This window comes from Sinocyclocheilus anshuiensis, unplaced genomic scaffold (assembly GCF_001515605.1).
Source record: "Sinocyclocheilus anshuiensis isolate Anshui unplaced genomic scaffold, SAMN03320099.WGS_v1.1 scaffold801, whole genome shotgun sequence".
Classification (NCBI taxonomy): Eukaryota; Metazoa; Chordata; class Actinopteri; order Cypriniformes; family Cyprinidae; genus Sinocyclocheilus; species Sinocyclocheilus anshuiensis.
This window is the reverse complement of record NW_015536541.1, coordinates 928,087-928,431: the sequence shown is the minus strand read 5'-3', so window position 1 is coordinate 928,431 and position 345 is coordinate 928,087.

Below are 345 nucleotides of genomic sequence, written 5' to 3'. Positions count from 1 at the left end.
GATGTGCAACACATTTGGAGCTTGAGTTGTGTTGTATGGATGTGTTCTCTGTAATAGTCAGGCATACTGTACAGTTGTTAGTGGGGACAGTAGACATCATCACGATAGGAAAAGGCATTTGAAAAAAAAAAAAAAAAAAAGTCCACAGTTTTCTTAAGTTTCTTCACATGGTATCGGTCCACTGCACCAGGACCGGGTGCGGAAACACACGCGACACTTACAAACACAAATGGGACACAGCTTCCTGTCGAGGGACCCCACGTCCCCTTTTCGGGGCAGATTGACTGGTGCCAGGACAGGCATTGGGCACAGGTGGCATTCTGGGTAAAAACACACAACTAGAGT